The 18,179-nt window shown below is 38.3% G+C and overlaps 1 long non-coding RNA gene across 1 annotated transcript in view; it reads right to left on the bottom strand.

Annotated features, from left to right (window-relative positions):
- The window catches only part of LOC125162732 (uncharacterized), a 524,310-nt gene that overhangs the window by 84,791 nt on the left and 421,340 nt on the right, over positions 1–18,179 (bottom strand). Inside the window, exons 5-6 of the long non-coding RNA XR_007151148.1 lie at positions 16,372–16,512; positions 14,317–14,519 (exon numbers count right to left, since the gene is read on the bottom strand). This is a non-coding gene — a long non-coding RNA (uncharacterized LOC125162732). The remainder of the gene's footprint in view (positions 1–14,316; positions 14,520–16,371; positions 16,513–18,179) is intronic.

Consider the following 18,179-nt stretch of genomic DNA (forward strand, 5'->3'; position numbering starts at 1 on the left):
ATTTTGGAAAACTTGTATTCAACACTATGAGCTTAACAGTTCCCAACATTTAAAGGCTTTTCTGATGAGATCAGTAGTGATATTGACGAGTATGACTTTTTTGATGGTATAGAATGAAATGTGTCAACATTTAGAAGTTCTGCATAACTCAGTGAACCATTGTTTTTGAAATGACCAATGTATGGTCATAAAATCATGCATGGGTGAAAGATCCATTCATAGTGAAGGAAGAGCAGTGGATTTTACTGTAATAGAGTATTAAAAGTTAGCTGATATAGTTTTAGATACCCATTGCAACTAACCTTTAAGAAAAAACCACTTGTTAAGTTTGGATACTGTATCGAAGAATATCTACAGTTAGATTTAAAAAAGAAAATGTATTAAAATACTGCTCTATATTCCAACATTACAGTTGTGTGAGACTTGATTTTCTGTATATTTTTCAAAATTTTGCATAATTCTATAGGATGAATAGAATCACAGAGCAGATATGAGAATCTAGCTGTCTTCTATTAAGCCAGATATTAAAGAAATTTGGAAAACGAAATCAATGCCACTCTTAATCAATTTTGTCTTGCTTTGTTTGGTTTTGCTTTGGAAAATAGTTATTTTTATGAAAATAAATCATTTATGTTATCAGGTAATGAATTTATTATAATTCAAATACAATTTTTAAATTGTTCAGTTTTAATTTCAAGTACAATAAATATCATTAGATTTAACTTACATAAACAGAAATACTTTGGAGTCTGCAATAATTTTTAAGAATGTAAAGGGGTCCTAAGACCAAAAGGTCAAGAACTAATAATTTAAAGAGATAATGGAACAGATGCCATTTACCTAACACGTTTAAGGAATCAAACACGACTAGCGCCTTTGAAGCCACTATGTGTTCTGTCCAGACTATGGCTCCTTCCCCTCTCCCATTGTTCAGCATGTTACATATTTCTGATATTAACCATTCTCCTGCTTTTCTTCATAGTTTATCTCACATGCATACCTCCTTATATAATATTTAATCTTGCCTGTTTTTGAACTGTACACAAATGGATCCATACTATATGTCATAGTTTGAGTTCCCTTGAAAGCAATGCAAAGAACTTGGTGCAGAGAGTATATTTTGGATGTGAGCCCAGGAAGCAGAAGTGTGGGAGTGGGAGTAGAGACTAGAGAAGAGAGAAATCAAATAATAGTACATTACCGTGCAGGTTATTACTGTGGGCAACCGAAGCATAGGCCTGTTTTGTACCCCCTGTGAAAACGTGTAGAACACATTTCAGAAGTGACCTACCAGACAGAAGGAAAGGAGACAGTATTATTCACTGACCTCATCTCCATTTGGTTAAGAGTTGCTCTCAGGGGCTTAACTCCTTTTCATGTTCAGTCTAAGTGGCTTCCCACGGTTCTGAGAAAGGCCTGAGGCAGAAAAGCAGAGGCTCTCACTGTGACCTTGAACTGGCACACTAGTCATTGCTAGTGTCCATCACAGCTGCCTGAAATCACTTGAGCTAATGGGATAGAGTGAGGGGCACCACAAATGTCGGCTCTGTGTAGTCTTTTATGATTCTTCTTTACCTCCAGAGTGTGATTTTGAGATATTCTGGGTTGGCACGAGTAGTTTTAGCTAATTCATTGCACTGATGCACAGTACTCCACTGTCTGACTATTCTACAACTTAATTTCCATTCTATTGTTGGACACTTGGTTTATTTCTGGACATGGGGAATTTCATTAACACTATTTCAGGAAAACAAACGAACACACAAACAAACATTTCCCTGTCTTTACATTCCATCTAAAAATTTCATACTCAGCAGAAATGAGGTCTCTACCTCACGACTGCATTTCAAGTATTACATGAACTTGGCTAACCTAAGTCTTATTCTGGCTGCAATGGACTCTGGAAAATATAGGGTTAGCCTTCTGGCCTCTGCAGTACAGGAAGGCACACTAGAAGAAGCACGTACCTAACTCACTAGGCAACCAAGCAACAGCTATGAAAATTAAAAATACACATATCCTACATGCAGCCTGATGTTTATAGCAGTATTAATAATAGCCAAACTATGGAAAGAGCCCAATGTCCATCGACTGATGAATGGATAGAGAAGATGTGGTATACATATATACAATGGAATATTACTCAGCCATCAAAAAGATGAAGAATGAAAAGCCATCAAAAAAAAAGAATGAAATCTTGCCATTTGCAATGGCATGGATGGAGCTAGAATGTATTTTGCTAAGCAAAATAAGTCAGTCGGAGAAAGACAAATGGCCTATGATTTAACTCATATGTGGAATTAAAGAAACAAAACAGACAAACATATGGGGGGGGAGGAAGCGAGAGGGAAATGAACTGTAAGAGACTCTGTATTTATGGCATGGATCTCTCCAGAGTTCCTGACCCACATTTTAACAGCCTCATGGAAATCTCTTAATAATTCATTTGTTCACCACACAATACATATGAAGGACAGAATATATTGTCTTCCCTTCAAAATACCCCCACATCAATTATCAGTTTATGTTCCCCATCTTGTCAAATGGTGTCACTATCCACCAGACCACAGTGGGAACTTCAACTATGAAGTCATCCTATAACTTTGACTCTTATAATAAGCAGGTTCTTTTGACTCTACCTCCTAAATACCTGTCAAACATTATTAGAAGTGTTTAGCTCCCCGGCCTCCACCTCTGCCTTAGTTCGGCCTATTGCTCCTCATTTGAACTCTTACAATGTTTTATCTCCAATGGTACCACCTCCAAACCATCCTTCATGTTGTCAACAGTGTGAATTTTCTTAAATATAAAACTGAATAGATCACCTCCACACTTAAAATTTTTAAATAATGGACTTGCCAGGAAAGTGTCAGAGCAGGATCCTAAGCTCACCGTGCCCCACACATACAACTAGATAACACCTATGTCAGTGTAAATAACTCAGAAACTGATCCAAAAACTGGCAGAAAAGGCTCTTCACAGCTAAATGTAGAGAAGAGGCCACACTGGAGAGGGCAGGAAGGGTGGACACATAATCAGGAGCTAAACAGACCCACAGGACTATCCTTAGGAGGGAGGGACACTGTTGGCATGGAGAGATGAGAGAAACAGACCCTCACACCAAGCACCCCAGACACGGGAAACCCATATAAGGAAGATGAATCCTTATAACATTTTGTTTTGAAAAACAGAGGGGCATAATTTTGCAAGTTCTTAGAATCAGTGGGCTCAGCTCTGAAAGAGCTAGCAGGGCAATAGGAAATGGGGTCCCTGCCCTTAAAGAAACAGCACAGCAAACAGCCCCAAGGAGATATAGTATAGAAGCAGCAGTTTGAAAAACACCTGAGGTATGTGGGGAGGGATATTTGTTTACTAATCTCACAGTGGTTGCTAGAAGGACAGGGATCAATGGGAGACTTCTCCAAATACAAAAGAGCTGGTGGTGCCATTTCCCTCCCTCACTCCCTAGCTTAAACATTCAGCCACCCGTGGGAAATAACACAGTGAAAATACTGTCCACCTAACTTGTCAACATCACACCCTGCTCTCACATTCTGTGAACTTGACACCTACAGGGCTACTGCAGGAGTTTTCTAAAGTGGATCCAAGTCCCCTCTCACAAACCTGCACAAACTTTGCTAACACCACACACCTTGTCCCCTCCAAAGCACCCTTAAATGGACCCCATCCACAGTGGTGCCACAAGCATGACAGTGTGCAAGCAGACCCAACAGGGGCCAGCACCACTCTGAAGTGACCCATGCCTTGGGGAGAAGAGAAGATAACCACACATGCCTGTCTGACTGCAGGCCCAGTGCACCAGTTAAAGTTTCCAAGGGGACTACACAGAGAAAGCACCTGGCAGTTCTGTGCTACTGCATCTCTGGTAAATGCCTGGCCTGACTCAACTCAAGCCCAAGGGGCCCCAGACTGGCCCACTAGCAACAAAAGACCAAACCCTGCCACAACAGGCAAAGGGAGCCATCACAGACAACAGGATTGAAGGCAAACACGACTCAGCCACAATAGTAGAGCACATGCAACACACATAGGAGACACCCCTGAAGCACCAGGTTCTGGTCAACAGAGCATATTGCACTGCATGGCGCTACAGGACCTCTTCTTCATAAGGCCACTACTTTTAAGAACAGGAGATGTGGCTAACTTCTCTAACATACAGAAACAGACAGAGAGTCAGACAAAAGGAGGAGACAGAGGAATATGCCCTAAGTGAAAGAAAAGGACAAAATCACAGCAAGAGACCTAAACAAAATGGAGATAAGTAATATGCCTGATAGAGAATTTAAGGTAATGAACATAAAGATATTCCCTGGATTGAGAAAAGAGTGAAGGACCTCAGTAAGACCCTTAACAAAGAGATAGAAAACATAAAAGAGAACCAATGAGAGATGAAGAATTCAGTAACTGAAATTAAAAGTACACTAGATGGAATAAATAGTAGACTAGAGGAAGGTCAGAAGAATGGACCAGCAACCTGGAGGACAGAGTAATGGAAACTAATCAAGCTGAACAGGAGAAAGAGAAAAATAAAAAATAAAAAATAAAAAATAGACTTAGGGAACTCAGCAATACCATCAAGCATGATAATACATTACAGGAATCCCAGAAGGAGGAGAGAGAAAAAAAGGGGGAAGAAGATTTATTTGAAGAAATAATAGCTGAAAATTTCTGAGAAATCTGAGAAAGGAAACAGAAATCCAGATCCAGGTGGCAAGAGATCCCCTAATGAAATCAACCCAAGGAGATCCTCACCAAGACACACAGTAATTAAAATGGGAAAAAGTAGTGATAAAGAGAGAATTTTAAAAGCAGCAAGGGAAAAGAAAATAGTTACATAAAAGGAAACCCCATAAAGCTATTAGCTTATTTTTCAGCAGAAACTTTGCAGGTCAGAGGGGAGTGGCATGATACAAAGTACTGGAAACAACAACAACAACAACAACAACAACAACAACACACCTGCAAGGCTATCCTTCAGAATGGAAGGAGAGAGAAACTGTCCTGGACAAACAAAAAAAAGAATTCATGACTACTAACCCAGCCCTACAAGAAATGTTAAAAGAGACTTTGAATGGAAAGGAAAGATCATAAATAGGAGTAAGACAAGTGGGAAACACAAAGCAGTAGAAATATACATATATCCATAAAAATCAGCCAAGGCATTCACAACATAAAAGTATGTAAAGTACAACACCTATACCTAAAATGTGGGAGGAAAGGAATAAAGAATGGGTCAAATTTATGCAACCATCAACCATTAAGATGGAGTGCTATATGCATATGATGTTATACATAAATGTAATGGTAACCACAAATCAAAAACCAGTAATAGATATGGAAAAAATAAAGAGAAAGGAATCCAAGTATATCACTAAAGAAAGTCAGCAAACCATGAGAGAAGAGAGCAGGAGAAGAAAGGAACATAGAAGAACTACAAAAACAACCATAAAACAAGTAAAAAAATACCTATCAATATTTTAAATGTAAATGAACCAAACACTCAAATCAAAAGATGTAGGGCATCTATACACTGCCTCTAAGAGACTGATTTCAGACTTAAAGACACATGCAGATTAAAAGTGATGAGATAGAAAAGCATTTGTTATGCCACTATAAGTGAAAAGAAAGCCAGGGTAGCAATATTGATATCAGAAAAAATAGACCTTAAAACAAAGACTGTAACAGGAGTTAAAGAAGGACACTACATAATTGTAAAGGAAGCAATCCAACAAGAAGATATAACAATTGTAAATTTATGCAATGAATATGGAAGCACCCAAATACATAAAGTAGCTAATACCAAACATAAGGGAAGTAATTAACAGTAATATAATAACAGTACAGGACTTTAACACCCCAATTACATCAATGGGTACATCATCCAACAGAAAGTCAGTAAGTTAACAGTTGTTTTGAATGAAACATTGAAGATGGATCTAACAGACATATTCAGAACATTCCACCCTAAAACAGAATACACATTTTTTTTCAAGAGTATATGGAACATTCTCCAAAACTGATCCTATATTAGGCCACAAAACAAGTCTCAGTAAATTCAAAATGACTGAAGTCACACCATGCATCTTTTATAACCACAATTGCTAAGAAACTAGAAATCAACCACAAGAAAAAAAATCTGGAAAGAATACAAAAACATGGAGGTTAAATAACATGCTACTAAACAATGAATGGGTCAACCAAGAAATTAAAGAGGAAATTTAAAAATAGCTGGAGACTAAAACACAACAGTCCAAAATCTTTGGTATGCAGCAAAAGCTGTCCTAAGAGGAAAGCTCATAACAATATAGGGCAAACTCAAGAAGAAAGAAAAATCTCAAATAAACAACTTAACCTTACACGTAAAGGAGCTAGAAAAAGAAGAACAAATAAAGCCCCAAACTAGTAGAAGGAAGGAAATAATAAAGATAAGAGCAGAAATAAATGGTATAGAAACTAAGAAAAATAATAGAACAGATCAATGAAACCAGGAATTCGTTCTTTGAAAAGATCACCTTTAGCAAGAGACATAAAAAGAGAGAGAGAGAATTCAAACAAAATCAGAAACGAAAGAGGAGCAATAACAAATGACACTACAGAAATACAAAGAATTATATGAGAATATTATTTAAAAAATATATGCCAATAATCTGGACAACCCAGAGGAAATGGATACATTCTTAGAAATATATAGCCTACCAAAACTGAAGCAGGAAGAAATACAAAATTTGAACAGACTGATTATCAGCAACAAAATTGAATCAATAATCAAAAAACTCCCAAAAAACAAAAGTCCAGGACCAGACAGCTTCACAGGTGAATTCTACTGAACATTTAAAGAGTTAATGCCTATTCTCAAACCATTCCATAAAGTAGAAGAGGAAGTAAACTTCCAAATTCATTCCATGAGGCCAACATTACCCTGATGCCAAAATCAGATAAAGATACTGCAAAAAAGAGAGAGAGTGAGAGAGAACTACAAGTCAATATCTCTGATGAACATAGATGCAAAAATCCTCAACAAAATGTAAGCAAACTGTATCCCCAACAATACATTTAAAAAAATCACTCACCACAATCAAGTGGGATTTATTCCTGGGATGCAAGGGTAGTTCAATGTTTGAAACCAATCAATGTGATACGTCACGCCAACAAGAGAAAGGATAAAAACCATCTGATCATTCAGTATATGCAGAAAATGCATTTAACAAAGTACAACATCTATTTGTGATAAAAACACTCAACAAAGTAGGTTTAGAGGGAACATACCTTCACGTAATTAAGGCCATAAATGGAAAACCCACAGCTAACATCATACTCACTGATGAAAAACTGAGTTTTGCCCCTAAGATCAGGAACAAGACAAGGATGTCCTTCTTCACCATATCTATTCAACATAACACTAGAAGTCCTAGCCACAGCACACAAACAAGAAAAAGAAATAAAAGGCATCCAAATTGGTAAGAAAGACGTAAAATGTTCACTATTTGCAGCTGACATGAAACTATATATAGAGAACCCTAAGGACTCCACCAAAAAAAACCTACTAGAACTGATCAGTGAAATCCGTAAGGTCATAGGATACAAAATCAATATACAGAAATCAATTGCATTTCTATACACTAATAACAAAGAAGCATAAAAATAAATTAAGAAAACAATCCCATTTACAACTGCACCAAAAATACTTAAATACCTAGGAATAAACTTAACTAAAGAGGTAAAAAACCTGCACTCCAAAAACTATAAAATACTGATAAAGAAAATGAGGACAACACAAACAAATGGAAAGACATTCTTTGCTCATGAATTGGAAGAACCAATATTATTAAAATGTCCATACTACCCAAAGAAATCTACATGTTTAATGCAATCCCTATTAAAATACCAACAACATATTTTCACAAAGCTACAACAAACAGTGCTAAAATTTGTATGGAACCACAAATGACCCCAAATAGTCAAAGCAATCTTGAAAAGGAATAACACTGGTAGTATCACAGCCCTAGATTTCAAGATACCTTGCAAAGCTGTAATAATAATAAAAAAAAATATGCTCCTGGCACAAAAATAGATACATATATCAGTAGAACAGACTAGAGAGTCCAGAAATAAGCTCATGATTATATGGTTAATTAATGTTTAATAAAGGAGGTAAGAACATGCTATGGGAAGAAGTCTCTTCACAAACAGTGTTGGGAAAACTGGACAGCTACATGCAAAAAAATGAAATTGGACTTCTTTCTCACAGTATACATACAAATAATTTCAAGATGGATTAAGGATCTAAATGTGACACCTGTAACCATAAAAACCCTAGGACAGAGCACAGGGAATAATACCTCTGACAAGAGACAAAGCAACATTTTTCTAGATAGGTCTCCTGAGGCAAGAGAAACAAAAACAAAAATAAACTATTGTAACTAAATCAAAATAAAAAGCTTCTGCTTCGCAAAGAAAACAATCAACAAGACCAACTTCCTGAATGGGAAAAGATAATTGTAAGTGACATATCCAATAAAGAGTTAGTATCCAAAACATAAGGAACTTATACAACTCAGCACCTGAACAACAAATATCATCCAATTACAAAATGGGCAGAAGATACAAACAGATACTTCATCAAAGAAGGCATTACATATGGCCAATGGACACATGAAAATATGCTCAACACCACTCATCAGGGAAATGCAAATCAAAACCACAATGAGCTATTGCTTCACACCTGTCAGAATGGCTAAAATCAAAAGGTAAAGAAGTGTTGGTAAGGATGTGGAGAAAAAGGATCCTTCATGCACTGTTGGTGGATGGAAATATAGCTGTTTCCACTGTTTGTGGAAAACAGTATGGAGGTTCCTCAAAAAATTAAAAATAGAATTACCATACATTCCAGTAATTCTACTACTGGATATTTACCCAAAGAAAATAAGAAAGATATATACACCCCTATGTTTATTGCAGCCTTATTTACAATAGCCAAATTATAGAGACAGCCCAAGTCTCCATTGATAGATAAATGGATAAAGAAGAGTTGGTATGTGTGTGTGTGTGTGTGTGTGTGTGTGTGTGTGTGTGTACATATATAATGGAATATATATGTTTATATATATTTAAATATGCATATATACATATATTTATATAGGAATATTACACATATATAATGGAATATTACTCAGCCATGAAGAAGAATGAAATCTTGCCATTTGCAGCCACATGGATGGACCTCAAGAATATAATGCTAAGCAAAATAAGTCAGTCAGAGAAAGACAAATATCATATGATTCCACTCTTATGTGGAATTTAAGAAACAAATGAGCAAAAAAACATACTCTTAACTATAAAGAACAAACTGATGGCTACCGGAGAGGAGGTGGGAAATAGGATGAAATTGGTGAACAGGATCAAGAGTACACTTATCATGATGAGCACTCAGTAATGTACAGAATTGTTGAATCACCATATTGTAGACCTGGAACTACTACAACACTGTATGTTAACTACCTTACAATTAAAATAAAAAAGAATAACTTCCCATGACCTGTGTGTCCAAGCTTAAACTACTTAGAATGACATGTAGGACCTCCTCCACCTACCTCTCGAACATCACCAATGGTAAGGTGGCACTTTTTCAGATGCAAGTGACCTATCTATCCTTCAACATACTGAGTTATTTACATTTCCCAAGCCCAGCTCCAAAACCAAACTATGTCTTTGGAAAGGCATCCTATACCATCCTATACCTTGCACATATTTTTCTGATATAACATAGCCCTTGCATAATTCTATGTTTCCATCTGCTTCCCCACTAGAATGTGAACGTCTCTGGGGAACGGGGATGGGGTGGAAGGCTGTATTCTACTCTCATATGTAGCACAGGCTGGGTATTTGCTACATATTGGTTGAATATTGCATGATCTCATATTTGCATATATGGACAGTATAAATAGAATGATTGTCTTTCCCTGGTCATACAACAAGAAACATGGCCACATGAAGAAAAATCCCACTCTTAGCTAGAGTCTGTTTTGAGTGCTCTTCTCACCACACTCCGTGTCTTTACATGATGGTTATATCAACCTAAGCAAGATACTTCCATCTTGGAATCAATTTTCTCATCTCTGGGACAATTATTTCCAAGATATCATTCAGCTCTGAGATTTCCTTTAGCATAGTGGTTAGTTCGAATTTCCATTCCATCACTGGAGTTTTTTAACTTCTCTGTGTCTTAGTTTCCTTACGTGTAAGATGGGGACAACAATAATAACTTCATAGGGTTCTCATGATGAGTAACTGGGAGAATAATTTGAAGACTCAGAATGCCTGGCCCATGGTAAGCATTCAACATGTGTTAGCTATTCTTGTATTCTATACAGGTATGGAGCCAAAACAGTTGAGCCCTTCTACAACAGAAGTGGATGGTCAAAGGTCAGCTCACTGGATGTTTAAAACAATAGTTTAGGAATGATTTGCAGATGGCAAACATAGATCATTTTTAGCTTTGGTTTAGCTTTCCAAACAACCCATAGGGCAAGGAACCTCTATATCCAAAAATTAGGTATTAAAGATAATTGTCAAAAATGGACAATACATATCCTTTGGTAGTTTGCCTCCCAACTATTTTGGATAATTTTAAGTTCTAAATGTATTGTTAAGTTTATCTCACTTCAACCATTGATTGGTAAAGGCAGTTTTGAAAGTTAATGATTTTTTTTTTACATTACTTTGCTGAAAATTTCTGCAAATTTCTGAAAATTCCCTCACTCCAAGGCTACAATGTACATTTCCATTAAAAATTGTAGGAAAAAAAGTTTTTTTAATTATATAAAATCTGCATTTTATATCCTCTATACTCATGTTCTTGATTTTTTCCCTTTGGTTACTGTAACAAGATGATTAGAGCTCATCGTTGACAATGTGATGGAAATACCTAGAAACTAGCATAATTCTCACATCCAATTAAAAGAGCATTGGAAAAAATGTCATTCAACACAATTATACCAGGCTATTTACCAGCACATCTACAAATGCCCCATCTTCAGATATGGCAATGCGTGTTTCAAGTGTCCCAGACAACACTAAATGAAGACTACTATTGCCAGTGCGGTCCATATCAGTGTGTATTCAGAAGAAAATCTAATCTGTATGTGTCTCATTCATTTATAACTTATCAAATATTGATCTAACATAGCTGGTGGATCGCCAAGAAACATCTAAGTTGTTTTATGATTCATTTAACCAGCCACCACCCCAAAATAGAAAACTATATTTTGCCTGGTATAAACAAAACAAAACATTACATTTTGAATCAGTTAGAAGCTGCCAGCTCAGTGCAGCTCAGGATGGCAGTTGATTTTGAGGTTCCAGGTTTTTCTTGCTCTTGCTGACAGAGAGGATAAATAGCAAATCAGAAAAAATAAAAATAAAAATGAAATAACACTGGCAAGTGTCTGTCTTGGTTCCCCACTAGAGGAGTTGGACACAGTTCGTCCTAGGTGTCTATTTTCTCTGCCACTGGATGTTGGGTTATACTTGGCAGGAGGGGAGGAATGGGAGCAATAGGAAGATGAACACAGATCCAGGGAGCAGCTGCCTAGTTAGGATGCTGTAGGATGCTGCTTGTGGAGTCCCGATGGGTACTCTGGGCTTAGTTAAGCAGAAGAGGTGTCAGGTGGCAACCAAGTCAGTCTGTGCCTCCTGCCTTCTCTTAGTGCCCGAGGCAACTCAGGAAGCTAAGAGATGCTGCCAGAAATGGTGCCTTTTTCCTTGTCAACACAATCACAAACATGAAATGCAGCTGAGTAACCGGTTGCAAACGGGAGATCATGCTTTGCTAGAGTCTGTGAGATAGGGCACAAAACAACCCCCAACTCTGCCTGTTCCTCACCACAGGAGTGCCATAACTATATGTTTGTTGAATGCCAGCTCACTAGCACTTCTCAGGTAGAGCAAACTACAGTTACCTTTGCTTTCAAACACCAAAGAAAAACACTAAAGACTACACAAAGCACAAAGCAGAAGAGCCCCTGAATGCCCCTAGGCTGCCTGTGATTGTCATTTTGAAGGACTGTTATTACTATATTTTGACGCCAGTGGACATATTGAACTTCTTTCCTTAGTGCCATTGGTGTCAGCAGGATCAAAGGTGTGTGTGCATGTCTGTGTCTGCACAGGCCTGGCAGGAGGTGAGATGGATGAAACAGGAAGAGGGGAGAAAAAATGGGCAACTGAAGAAGGAATGAAAGATGAGGGTGGATGGGAGCTCTGATTTGAGGTTATGTGGCTCATGGAAGATGAATCATTCTATAATATAGTTCAAAGAGGGGACCAGCACACATATCTCCTTCAAAGGCATTCTGCCCCCAGTGAGTCACATTTTCTGAGTTTATTGAAGGAACCAAGAATCCCATTTATTGTGGGCAAGACTGATCCCAGATACAGAAAATGGAGGCATTGGGTAGATTCAAAGTGACACCTTCAAGCTAGCTGTAAGGGCAGTAATTAGAGCAGGTGAATATTTACTCACTTTTGTGATGGCATTTGTTTGGCATCGGCTATGTGCCAGACAGTGTGATAAGTGCCGGGTATATAAGGTGAATAACGAGGCATAGGCCAGTCCGAAGAGGATGTAGAACCATCCTCTTTATAATACAACGGGGTATGTCTTACAAAAGGTTGAAGAACACATAGCTAAGGAAGGGAGCATAAAGGAGAAGCCCTCAGCTTAACCTGGGGTAAAGGGATACTTTCTGGAGAACGAGCATAACAAACCTTTTGAAAGAACATTTGAAGGAGATGAGGAAGCAGAAATTAACCAGGCTGACAAAGACACGGGAATTTTAAGAAGAGGGGATAAACATAGCTAAAACTTAAATACAGTCTGCACCAAGAACTGGCCTACCATATTATGTGTATTAACTCATTTACTTATACAACAACCGTATCAGAAAAACCAAATCATTATCCACATTCCTGTTTTGCAGATAAGGAAAGTGAGGCAGGAAGACAGTAATAACTTGATCAAGATAAAATAGCTACTAATGGGCAGAACCAGAATTTTACCCCAGGATGTCTGTGTTTGGAGCCTATGCTTTTAACTACTATAATATACTGCTTTTCTTTGCTAGAAAAAAAAAATGGTATAAAGATGTGGAGTGTTCAGAAACCCTTAGTTTAGTTCAAACAGCTCATCTATTGTGAATCAGGTATTGTACCAATGCTGATGTTACAAAGATGAATAAGGATCAGTTCTTGCCCCCAAGGCACTCAAAATGTAATAGGAGGAAAGACCCTTAAACACCTAATTCCAAGTTAATGTGGAAAAAATGTTTAGATGTGTCAACTGATTTTATTTTCATTCCCTATAATTTCTTTTTACTCCATGGTCCTTCTCCCATTCAAACTAGGTATCAGGATCGTTAAAGCAGAAAAGCAAAAAATAGACTTTTTGAAGAGCAAATCCAGGATCTGCAGGACCCAGGGAATAAAAATTATGCTATACATGGTAGATTTGGGAGAATTCACCATTGACACAAGATCCCATGTAACCCTCCTACATCCGCCCACCCCAACTACCATACCCTCAATGAGATGAAGATTCCTGAGTCTGGAAGGACAGAAGAAGAATAAGAAGAAAAGAAAATGAATTGGAGGGTAGGATAAGTCCCTGATATTGGTGCTGTGACAGATACTTTGGAAAGAACCAACCAAGAAGCAAGACAGTACCTTGTTTCCTGGGCAACTGGCTATATGAGTCCAGCATTTGGGAGAGAGGTCTGAGTGGGAAAAACAAATTTGGTGTTATTAGAATATAGGTGGCATTTACAGCATAAGGCTGCATGAGCTCACCAAGGGAAAGCTGTGGGAGGTTGTAGGTCTCATATAACCCTGTGCACCCAAGTTAGGATGAACTCACTAATGATATCTCTGTAGATGGGGCTGGGATGTCCTCGTAGATTTTCCCTGTACTATATTGTGATGCAGTTCCCATGTTTCCCATTAGAAACTCCTTGAGGGCAAACATATCAAATATTTTTTTCACTATTATATTCCCTAAATAGTGCCTAGGACATAGTAGATGCCCATAACTTGTGTGATGAATAAATGAATATGCTTCTTTTTGTCAAAACGACAAGGAGAGTAGTTTATTCACTCATTCAATAAATGACTACTATTTGAAGGCACTGTTCTAATTGCTTAGAATATGTCCATGAATAAAAAAACACAGTTCCCACCCCCTTGGAATTCATATTTTATTAGGGGATACAAACATTAAACACAGAACCAGAATCATGAGTTTACCTCAGAGTATATTTCCCGGCAGGATCGGGCTGACATCACCCTCTCTGGGACTTGGCCTGAAACTGTACCCCTGCGTGATGCCTTCTCCTTATTGCTCCTGCTCCCTGCCCTCTTGGTTTCTTCCAAAGGCACTTTTTTAAGTTGCTTGCAGACATATCTTCCTGAAGATTTGCTTCTCAAGGTTTGCTTCTGAGGAACCTGACCTAAGATAGGAGTTGTGCTAGAAATTAAACTTATTTACAAAAAATAAAATAATATTTTTACTTCTTGCATTCCTGAGTTTATAGCCTGAGACTGGTGTCTGCTGAAAATAGAGTGCAGTAAATGCTACGATCAAAATTTGCACAAAGAAGTGGCACAAGGTCCGTCGTGGAGGAATCAGAAAGAAGCCCCTGGAGGATAGGCAGAAATTAGCTGAATGAAAAGTGATGAAAAGTCATAATGAGAAGAAGGGATAGGAGAGACAAAGGTACAGGTGTCAAAACGTGTGGAGGCCTGGACCTGGCTAAACAGGTCCACAGATAACTGTACTTAGGAGGTGCTTGGACCGCAGGGTGTAGGAGGGGAAGAGAGGAGAGAAGGCAGAAGGGGAAGAGAGGAGAGAAGGGGGAGAGAAGGCAGAAGATGATGCAAAGTTGGCAAAGAGAACATCAAAAGAGTCCTCCAGGTTAAGAATCTGAACCTTTTCTAAAGGTTTTCAGGGCATGGAAGAGTTTTGTTTTGATTTTTAATTAGGTCATATAGTCATTTAGTGGTGCTAAATCTAAAAGGACAAAATGTTTACAATTTAAAAAGAGAATCTCTCTCCTGTCCTTCCCTTAGCCATGAAAACTACTGAAACAAATTTTCTGAGTATCCTTCAAGCAATATGTTTTACATATATAAGCAATTAGTATATATAACCCTGCTTTGTTCACCTGACCCTATATCATGATGATCCTTGTATACTGTTGCAGAGTTTTAAATTTTAAGTGATATGATCAGATTAGCATCTTATAAATACTACTCTACCTGCAGCAGAATAGATGGGAACAGGGCAAGAAACAACAAGGGTCTGATGTAAGATAGTAGCAATGTAATGGAGAGAAAAACAAGTTTTAAAACTAGCTATTTTCATTAAATAATAACCTCCAATATTTATTTAGTGCATCTCTTACCAAGATATCAAGGCATCTTCATCCAGTGTCCAAACTATATTGCAGCCAACTGAGAAAAGCTATTTGGGCTTACAGTTTACAGATGGAAGACACAAGGTACATAAAAAGGTACGTTTAGGACACCCAAATTCAGGGTCTAATAATCTCTCCCAAGAATATCCTAACTCTAGCCTGTTGGTGGTCCCAAATCACCAGCACAATGAATGGCAACCTTCACCAAGAACCATGAGAATCAGTTACTGTACCAGCAAAGTACAGTAATGATCTAAGAATTCCTAGAAAAATGAGGGAGCTTTTTTTTTAAGACTCTGGGGTAACACAAAGTATTATTAAGTTACCAAAATTTCAAATAATTATTTTCAGAAGCAAAGAAAGAAATTAGAAACAGGTCAGACTCTCCCATTAAGAGCTCTCTGGACAACTACTCGATTATGTTTAATATCATCCAACCCCAGTGTTCAGGACACATTCAATAAGTACGATGGATTCTCTTTTTCAGAGGTGTACATGAAAGGCTTTGGCAGGCAGACTTCTAAGATGGCCTCCAATGGATCCCCATCCCATGGTATTCATGGTTTGTGGAATTCCCTACCGATGAAGGCAGGCAGGAACTAGTGACTTGCTTTCTAATAAACAGAGTAAGGCCAAAGAGATAGGATGTCACTACTGTGATAGATCACAAAAGATTGTGACTTCTATTTTACTGGCAGATTCTCTTAATCATCTTTTTAGGCTTGCATACTTTAATAAAGCAAGCTGCCATGTTGCAGAGTACAGGAGTACATGAGTACGTGTTGTATGTTACCCATACAGCAAGGAACTGAGGGTGCCCTTCAGCTAACAGCCAGCAAGGAACTGAAGCCTTCTGTCCAATACCCTGAGAAGAATGGAGTCCTACCACGAACTATGTGAGTGAGCATGGAAGCAGATCCTTCCGCAGTTCAGCCTTGAGATGAGAATGCAGCCTCTGGGCTCACACCTTGATTGCAGGCTTATAAGATACTGAAGCAGAAGACCCAGCTAAGATGTGTCTGGATTCCTGAACCACAGAAAACGAGATAATAAGTGTGTATTGTTTTCAGCTGCCAAATGTTGAAATAATTTGTTAACATCAATAGACAAATAATGCAATGGCCTTGGCCACATATACAAAAACTGAATCATTTTAATTTACTTACACAGACTGATACTATTCTGTTAAACACGATATGTACCCTTCTCATGAACTCAGCAGTATAATGAGTGACCCAAATCCTAACCAGAGTGCATATTTGGTTGAGACTTAGATATCAATGGGTCTAAAACTTCAGTCCTGTCTTTACTACCACTGCTTCCTGTGATGTTCCCTTAACATGAATCTCAGGACTTTCCCCTTAATTCAAGATCCTTTGAGAAGGACTCTGAAGAAGCTGGTGTTACCTCTGTGACATAAACGAGGAAGAAAAAATGCTAGACTGCATGCCTAAAGGCACATTACACAAAGGCAAAACTATCAATAACTCCAGCATCACGGGATTAAACATGAAGGCTCACAAGTTTAAGACAACCCCACAAAAGTCCTAAATCAGAACAAGAATATTGAAATTGAGGAATATATACAGTCAGACCTAACAGATAATGTCTTAAAGGGATTCTAATTTATTTGGAGGTTGAGAGGAGATGAGATACTGTAGACTCAGAGATTTTTCTCTTCCTCTTATTCCAGATGTTTTCAATCTTTCTTCACTTCAAGTTGATAAACCTATATTTAATGAGCATTGACCTAGGGCATTGGAGAGGATGACAAGAAATAAAAATAAAAGGTTCTGCTCTTAATGGCATTATAATGGTAAAAACATGACACATATAAGGAAGATCTACAAATATGAAATAAGGAGTCCTAATTTCACAGAAGGTATTAAACATACAGTGCTCACTATTTACATGCATTCAGTGAGACTCTCAGTTCACTAACTCAGTTGTCTAAGAAATAACCGATTAAGGCTTTTCCTTAAGGGGCGCCTGGGTGGCTCAGTTGCTTAAGCATCTGACTTCAGCTCAGGTCATGATCTCCCAGCTCATGAGTTCGGGCTTTGTGTCAGGCTCTGTGGTGACAGCTCAGAGCCTGGAGCCTGTTTTGGATTCTGTGTCTCCCTCCCTCTCTCTGCCCCTCCCCTGCTAGTGCTCTGTCTCTCTCTCTTCTCTCTCTCTCTCTCTCAAAAATAAACATTAAAAAAAAATTTTTTTTAAAAGTTTCCTTAAGGGGCGCCTGGGTGGCGCAGTCGGTTAAGCGTCCGACTTCAGCCAGGTCACGGTCTCGCGGTCCGGGAGTTCGAGCCCCGCATCAGGCTCTGATGGCTCGGGGCCTGGAGCCTGTTTCCGATTCTGTGTCTCCCTCTCTCTCTGCCCCTCCCCCATTCATGCTCTGTCTCTCTCTGTCCCAAAAATGAATAAACGTTGAAAAAAAAAAATTAAAAAAAAAAAAAAGTTTCCTTAAAAATAAATCCATTTGTGGTTTCTCTCCAACCTGGCTAGTGGGAAACTTGATAACAGCCAATATTTCGGGCCCTTCTTTCTCAAGAAGTGCTACAGAATTCCACCAGAAAGGCAGGCTAAAGGCCTCTAACTTCGAATGCGGTGTAGCTGTTGCTGATTCCTCATTTATCAGGCCTGCAGTGGTCCTTTGAACATGGGGTGTGGGTAGTAATCTCAGGGTACCTCAACTAA

The sequence above is a fragment of the Prionailurus viverrinus genome, chromosome A3 (genome assembly GCF_022837055.1).
Source record: "Prionailurus viverrinus isolate Anna chromosome A3, UM_Priviv_1.0, whole genome shotgun sequence".
In the NCBI taxonomy this organism is placed as follows: Eukaryota; Metazoa; Chordata; class Mammalia; order Carnivora; family Felidae; genus Prionailurus; species Prionailurus viverrinus.